The sequence below is a fragment of the Odontomachus brunneus genome, unplaced genomic scaffold, assembly GCF_010583005.1.
Source record: "Odontomachus brunneus isolate Ranch 3 - 2012 unplaced genomic scaffold, Obru_v1 Obru_scaffold_317, whole genome shotgun sequence".
Classification (NCBI taxonomy): domain Eukaryota; kingdom Metazoa; phylum Arthropoda; class Insecta; order Hymenoptera; family Formicidae; genus Odontomachus; species Odontomachus brunneus.
Genome location: NW_022639767.1, coordinates 8169 through 16240, shown reverse-complemented (window position 1 = coordinate 16240; position 8072 = coordinate 8169). Strand labels below are relative to the sequence as shown.

General features: G+C 33.1%; 1 protein-coding gene across 5 annotated transcripts in view; it reads right to left on the bottom strand.

Moving 5' to 3' along the window:
- The window catches only part of LOC116853405, a 146267-nt gene extending 142281 nt beyond the window's left edge, over positions 1–3986 (bottom strand). For all 5 annotated transcript variants that reach the window (XM_032834476.1, XM_032834473.1, XM_032834474.1 and 2 more), the window contains exon 1: positions 3416–3986. The gene's annotated coding sequence lies outside the window, so the exon portion shown is untranslated. The remainder of the gene's footprint in view (positions 1–3415) is intronic.
- Between the last annotated feature and the right edge of the window lie 4086 nt (positions 3987–8072).

The following is an 8072-nucleotide window of genomic DNA, read 5'->3' as shown; positions in this document are numbered from 1 at the left end:
TTTTTTTCAAATCAAAATAGTGCAAAAGCACATGTCGAAAAAACACTTTATCGCGTTCCATTTTTCACAAAGCAAAAGAAATTGTTGTTTAGGAAAATAATTGTGTATGCTGACTGAATGTTATCGAGAAATGTCGAAATTAATCACAAACTACCTGTTTCGTTAGTAATGACTACTAGAACTGTTTGCATTGCCATCTAACATTTGCGGGCGGAAACTAAGTTAAGGTCCTAATAATAACTATTATCATTGTTACTAGAAATACTATTATTGATACTATTAAATACTGTTATTAAATACTAACTGTTATTAAATACTGTTACTAGATATTATTATTGTTGTTGTTGTTATATATATATATATATATATATATATATATATTGAAATGTTATACAGTTATATATCTTACAAATGTGTACTATTTGTTATCTCTTATTACGAGACAGTACGAACTGAACGTTTTACGTCGTTGTATCGAGCGAGCTACTACACAGCTATGCGGCGCATATGGAGATAGTACACGTATGGAGGATTTTCCACCTATTTTACGATCGGTTCGTATCTCGGAAAATAACATTGTTATATATGGTTGAATTCGGAAAAAAATATCCTTTAATTTAATTCAAAAAAATTTTTAGATTGCAAAAAAAATAATAAGTGGTAAGAGTATGTTTAAAATTATATTTTTCAAAAGAACCGATAATATCACTATAAAGTACTCTTTAAACCAACTCGATTTGTATTAAAAAAATTTTTTTTCTATCTCGTATACTTTGAACAATATTAGCTGCGAAAAAAAAACTGATTTTTTTCGAAGGGGTATTTCACTCTTTAAAAGTGCGTATAAGTGGGCACATATAAAAAAATACGTGTTTCTTTTTTGGTCTAGATTACAATATATTACAATATATTACAATATATTCCTCATCGAAATCGAAGAGGAACACTTCCGTGGGTTTACTTGTAAGTAACTTTTGTAAGAAACATTTTTGTCTTAAACTTAAGGATTTTGAAATATTCTAGTGGGTTGATTAAAACAGACCACCTTTTATCTCTGGATTCAGTTGTTACATTTACTTATAAAACGGCAAAAATATTTTATAAAAAATATTTTTGTAAGAAGAAGTAATATTTTTATTAAATAAAAATAAAAAAATTACAGTATCAATGTATGGTCGCAAGCAGTTCCCTTGTTAGTAGTAAAAAGATATTTTTCTATGTATACACCATCGTTTATATACATACATTGCCAAAGTTAAGATAATTGGATAGAATGTTAGTAGTTGATAAGTGTATCAAATAATCGATGCAAACCAGTATGATAATAATTACTTGCGACTCAAAAAATATCATCTCGTTAAGATACAGCAGCAAGTCTCTTTTGTAGTCAAGAATCTGCGATTAGAACGCCTACAATAGAAATGAATTTTTTATTATTGGAAAATAATTGACTTACCAGGACAAAATGAAATGTGTTAGAATTATAAAAACAGTTAGAGTCCGTTAGAATTAAAATCTGGCATTAGGATAAGTTGTCATGATATGACATTATATTGTTGCGAAGTGGTATTATATTAAACTTTTATATTAAACTAAAATGAATAGCTCTAAAACGACTGTAGACTTATGTACCGTAAGGCTTTCGTGTTTTTTTTTTCTTTTCTGCATTCGATTAGTACGCGTTTTACACATCGTACACATTTTCAGCTTAGCACGCATGGAAAACGAAGGATGCTCATGCAATAACGTTTTGTCATAAATACGCATCGAAATTAAATTGCGATTCATAGAACGCATTCGTTTTATATGGATGCGTCAGATGTGTTGTTTAATTAAGAACAATCGATAGTGCACAGTTCACGTTAGATAAATATGTATTTCAAAGCCATCCTGCCAATTCCCTCATCGCACAGGCACGCGGACAATATCAAATATACCTAAATTAATTTAGTCGAAGAATGAAGCTTCTCATAATGTGTCCTCTATTTGCGTTGCATAAGATAAAAGTACCAATGCCTGGACACTAATAACACTAGTACTTAACTGTGGATATTTTTATTATTCAAATCAATCTTCAAATATGAATTTTTTAATTTTCAATATAGAATATCATCGAATAAATTTAAAAACTTTCTAATTCATAAAATCCGATTTTACAAAAGATTTTCCAAACGATGCAAAATGTCGAAACAAGTATCGGACGAAATAAGTATCTCAATTTCGTCAAAAATTGATGTTAGGAAATTTTCTAATTTGGCCAACTATACACACACGCACACATACTTATACTAGATATATATGTATATCCTAAGTTGTGAAAGTTTAAATATTCATATTTAAAAGCCAAAACAATAAGAATGTCCAAAATAAGGTTCCAATATTATTAGTGTCCAAGCATTGATACTTTTACTTTACTTCTCAACATAAATTTCAACAACGTAATTTGTACAGCATGTCATGGAATTATTTCATCTTGCGTTTCAGACGCTGGTTTCTCGAAAAATTTGAAGATTCACGATAATTATTCGCTTCTAGAATATTTCCAAATCTCGGCGATTAATTAAAGTCCCGATGCATATAAATATCAATATCGGCAATAACCGATAACAAAATAATATAAATATAATATATAATAAATATAAATATAATAATATTAATCATAACGCCGATAGCATAAAATTTTAAGACTATAAACTTTTTTTTCAATATAGTTTAAACGTAGATTTACGTTAAAACTCGATTCTGATATAACGTGACGTATTTAGCAATTTAAATTAGCCACTATTGAAAACCGATCTTAGACCTATCAAATAAAAATGGACGAAATATGAAATGAATTCCAAAGCGTGTTAATGATATTCTTTTGCACGCTGTCTTTTCCATACACTGTATCTTTCATTATTACAATATACTGTAATTACAAATATATATCTCAGTACTTTTAGACAACAATATTCTTCGATAAATCTATAGTGGAACATTTTAACGATAATCTACTTATTCGATCTATCTCACAAACCTGGCCAATCAATTGGAGTCTTGCGTAAAGTAAATACGAATCAATATTCAACAACAGCTGATATGCTCCATTTGACGCGAGCAAATATCGCGAGCACTATCTCCACGATTAGTTGCCAAATATTTCAATCCCAATTCTCTACAAGCAAAACGAAATAACCGCCTACAAAAGACGTGAAAAATGAAGCATTCACATTGACTCCGCCGCGATTAACCTCTAAAAACAAGAAGAATGGAAAAAATAATGACATGGGCCGCCGCTTCAAAAACATAAAAAAAAGTGCAGTAACACATCCACACGGCCATACATTTCAAAGAGTGTGCGAATTCGCGCGTATATCGACAGGATCAACTGTTCTCCCAACGATAGGACCGGATAAGAGAGACAGGTACTCACAATTGATGCTGCAGCGTCAGCATAGCGGCGCTTTCGGGAAAAGGGTTACAGACGCGTACGTTCGCGCGATGACGGCACCGTGAAGAACGCACATTCGCGCGTGGCTATCCTGGCCGACGGCGACGGCGACGACGGCGACGTGTCCTGGGAAGTTTATATCGTGCGTATAATCGTGTCGGATGGCGATCAGATTTCCCACGTCCGGGTCGGCGACAACACGCGTTTAAAATGCATCCGGCACTCCGCTGCTTGACGTCGCTCGTTCTGATACTGCGTATGTAAGAGCTGCACAGAACTAAACGAGCGTCGACGTTTACGCGACAGCAATGATAACGACAATAACGTCGACGGCTAGAGCGACAATGACGACGATAATAACGACGATATTCTCACATACGAGTGCAAGAGTCTCCGAGTGTGACGACGGGTCGCGCTCGCACTCATCGATATGCCGCGACAGATCGCTTTGACATAATATGTCCGCTGACCCTACGAGCCCCCCCGCGACTGCTCGATCTTGTCGATTCTATGCGTTTGCTCACGACGCGAATCAACGGCTGCGCTCGTCGCGATCGACTAGTGGGGGAAAAACGTATACCGTCAAGTATGGAAGACATGTAGATTGTGATATCGATAATACGAATGTTCCTGCGAAGCGCTGCAAGCACTTTAGTGCTAAAATCACTAGACTGCCAGAGTATGTCCGTGTTTACGGAAAAGCGCTCCGAGTTAGTTTCAAGTCAGCGGTATATATGCCTCTCTATAATCCAAGTATTTCGTGTTCTGACTCCAACTCTATCTGGCTATGTTCAGAAATCCTACTCGATGAGTAGAGTTACTTTAATAAATCAATCATAATAAATAAATCTTAGTTTCTTTTGCTCTGATTGGCTAATTAAATTTTACTCTACTCACCGAGTAGGGTTTCTGAACACAGCCTCTGAAATAGTGACCGAGTTTTATTGAGAGATACTACATCTTGCTAACAACGTAGAATACAAATATATTAAGTATGTAAATATATGCTGTTACATATATCTAAATTTATATTAACAATTTGCACAGTAATTATTTAGAAGACTATCCTCACCTCTGATTTCGATGAAAGTAGGCTCAATCAACGCGTTTTTGCATGCCAACAACTTTTTCCTCTGACAAAATCGTCGCTCTCTACTGCGAAGTGAAATATTGGGTGCTTTCTAATTGCTTAACACATCTTGATACACACGTACACAAAATCAGTTTATTGGTCACATATTATCTAAAATATCTTGTAAGATAATATGCAACCAATAAATTGGTTTTGTGTAACACAGTGCACGCAACTGGAAAGCACCCATTAATTGTTAAAGATGCTAGGTATAATAGGTTAGGAAACCTATCATTGCAACGTAAAGTCTGTTCGTAGAGTTGCCTTTAGTATTAGTGCAGTAAGTACTGCAATATCATACGACGACGGGGGGCTGCGCCCCTCACACCCTTCCAAAAAATTAACCAAACCCAACCTATCATCATATTAGCTGTCAGTCATTATTTATTAAAAAATTATTAAGAAAAAAAGTTGGACACTTTAATAAACAATGACTGACGGATAATGTGACAATAGGTTGGGTTAGGTTTTAGAGGGGTGCGGAGGGGTACAGCCCCTCGCTCGTCGTTCGACATTGCAGTACTTACTGCACTAGTATAGAAAAGGCAACTTTACAGACTTTACGTTGCAATGACAGGTTGCAATGACAGGTTGCAATGACAGGTTTCCTAACCTATCATACTTAGCATATTTAACAATTAATATCTCGCTTCGCAGTAGAGAGCGACGATTTTGTCAGAGGAAAAAGTTGTTTGGCATGCAAAAACGCATCGATTGAGCCTACTTTCATCGAAATCGGAGATGAGGACCGTCTTCTAAATAATTACCTTTTATTGATATGCAACATTTATAAAGAATTATCTTTTATTCCAATTACTTATTTTATTGCTTACTAATATTACGTAATAATGAATAATTAATTATATTAATGTATATACAAGTAGCATCAATGGACCTAGATATATGGAACATGTTATTTGAAGAAGAAGAAAGAGAAGAAGAATATTTAATACTAAATCGACAGCGGCATGTAAGAATTCCAAATTTCTACGCTGCTGTCAAGATGTACGTCTCTCAATAACCCGGTCTCTATTTCAGAGTTGGAGTCAGAACATGAAATACTTGGATTATAGAGAGGCATATATATCGCTGACTCGAAACTAAGGGTGCCATTACATGAAGTGCGGAAACGCGGAAGACAAAATCTTAATAGATCCGCTAGGCGTTCCGCGTCTGTTTTGATTGCCTTATATTACATGAGGCATATTTTGAGCGGAAAAGCGGTATAGGGAATGATAAAATATTAATTTTTAACGGTATTTATTAATTATAATGCTTGTATTCAACACATAAACTGAAAAGATAAACATATTAGTAAAAATTGCAATAAATTAAGTTAATATAATTTAAAAAAATAAATATAGATGTTTATTTGTCACCAAACCGTTCCGCTTTTCCACGCAAATTGTGCTCCATATAATATAAGGAGAAATAAAGTCGCGCAACAAGCTCGGAAAAATCCATTGTCACAAGTTGTCACAAGTTATCACAAGTTGTTCAACTTAACCGCCTTACATTAAGACGTGTTCAAACACGTTCGAACGTGTCTAAAGGCGGTCATTTTAAACACCTTATTTAATTCGATTTAAATACCTATTCATGTTTATGATTGATTTAAAAAATAATGTATTTACAAATATCGAAAAATTGAAAAAAAAAATAAATAATAATTGTTAATTAAAAAAAATAAAATTTGAAAATTAAAAAAATAAGAAATGAAAATTTAAGAAATGAAAATTTAAAAAATTAAAATTTAAAAAAATTTTAAAAGGGGGGATGTAAATTACGATTTTTTAAACATAAAAGTGGCTATAACTCGTAAACGACTTATTTTCAGATCTATGTAGCTGTTTATATAGCTTTATATAGCTTTATATAGCTGTTTTCCTTCTTTTGGGTCCCGAATCACGTCCCTAAATATTTCGGACGATTTTCCGAACACCCTATATAATAAGAAATATATAATATATGAATTATATATATATATATATATATATATATATATATATATATTAAGAATATTTATATAATATATATATAATATTGTAAAAAGAACGTTCAATATTTTTTAAAACATTTAAAATACCGTCACTTGAGGTAACTTGGAACACCGGGGTAACTTTGAACAATTTGCAACGGCTTACAAAAATATGTGGCATCATTAAACGGATAGAAGTAGAACTTTCATATCAGCGATATAAAACCCACTGGGTAAAAAATTATCAAAAACATCTCTAAAAGATATCTAAATGTGGAATCTGATAACATAAAGAGGCTTCGAAAAGCTGTCGAAACGATAACAAAATATTATCTAATGCGCCGTTTTTTGAGGACCGAAAGGTATCACAGAAAGATGTAAAAACGATTTCTCAAAAAGGGATATCTTTAAGATATCTCAAGTATGTCAACATATAAAAATTTCATTTATGATGTTAAAATAATTCTTCAAAATAGTGATAATTATGAAGCAGAGGGGTCTCCTCACCGATTTGCATGAAACTTCGTCAGATCGTGTATTTTGATGAGTAGAACATGATTCTGCAAGAAAAAGTGTCGCTCTCAAGCGGGTTAAAAGTTATGAAGTATCGATAATGCACTGACAGATTTTTTAACTCCACATCGCATCGTCGACAAAATAGATTTCCTACCCCACAACACAAATGTCATTTTTCAACATTTCATAACTTTTAATCCGTTTAAGAGCGACACTTCTTTTTTACAGGTTTAAGTTCTACGTATCAAAATACGAACTGACGAAGTTTCATGCAAATTGGTGAAGAGGCATGAATACTAACGCACGGATCGCGCGGACGCAAGACAGAAATATTGGGTCGAGCAACCTGTACTAAAGTGCATCTAGATTATAGTTTTCATTGTATCTGAGTAGCGATGATGGGGAGCGGTGCACTTGGACACGGTGCATTTGGACACAGCCAATCACAGCACCGTGTGATTAGAGACATTTGTAGGGTCCCTTGAAACAGCGACTTGTGATTGGACTGTGTCCAATTGCCCCGTGTCCAACTGATATACACCCGCGATGATGAATCTTTTACGTGAACTTCATTTTTACTTTTCACTTTTTACTGTAAGTTATTTCACATGAAAAGTGAACAATGAAAATGTGGAAAGCAATATTTATATAATATAGATTATTAAAATTAAAATATAATTACAGTATACACAATGTAATATATAACATATATATTATGTAATATATAACATATACATTACTAAGCATTATACAACTTAAATTTATAGTTATGATATAATATAATAATATAATATGAATAAATTTAATAAATGAGACGAACGTTAACCGTGAAAGGTGAATTTTCAAAACGTGAAATATTTCACGTGAACTTTCAGTTTGCTCGTAGATGTTCTTCTTTATATGTAAATTGTGTAAGTTTTCATGAAAATTTTTAAGCATCGAGCGATGTGGTTTAAGTAATAAAATACGATAATACTAAAATACTGTAAAAATAATGTAATACTACGCTCGCA